This window comes from Dinoponera quadriceps, unplaced genomic scaffold, assembly GCF_001313825.1.
Source record: "Dinoponera quadriceps isolate SergipeBrazil2010 unplaced genomic scaffold, ASM131382v1 scaffold5089, whole genome shotgun sequence".
Lineage (NCBI taxonomy): Eukaryota > Metazoa > Arthropoda > Insecta > Hymenoptera > Formicidae > Dinoponera > Dinoponera quadriceps.
Genome location: NW_014559016.1, coordinates 12,589 through 12,836, shown reverse-complemented (window position 1 = coordinate 12,836; position 248 = coordinate 12,589).

Sequence of the window (248 nt, the reverse complement as noted above, 5' to 3'; positions counted from 1 at the left end):
AAAATTGAATACTTTTCGATGTATTTTACTTTTTATTTTGATATGTTTCATTACAAAAGAAAAAAATCTGAAATATTTCATAAAATATTTACTTTTTGATAATATCACCTTAACATTTTTGTACGTAGAATGATAGATAGAATTAATAAACATAGAGCTATAAACATAGAGAAAGCTTAAAAAAGTTTATTGCATTTTGCAAATACATTGATGCACCAATGCAATAATTAATATCAGTAACCGATTTT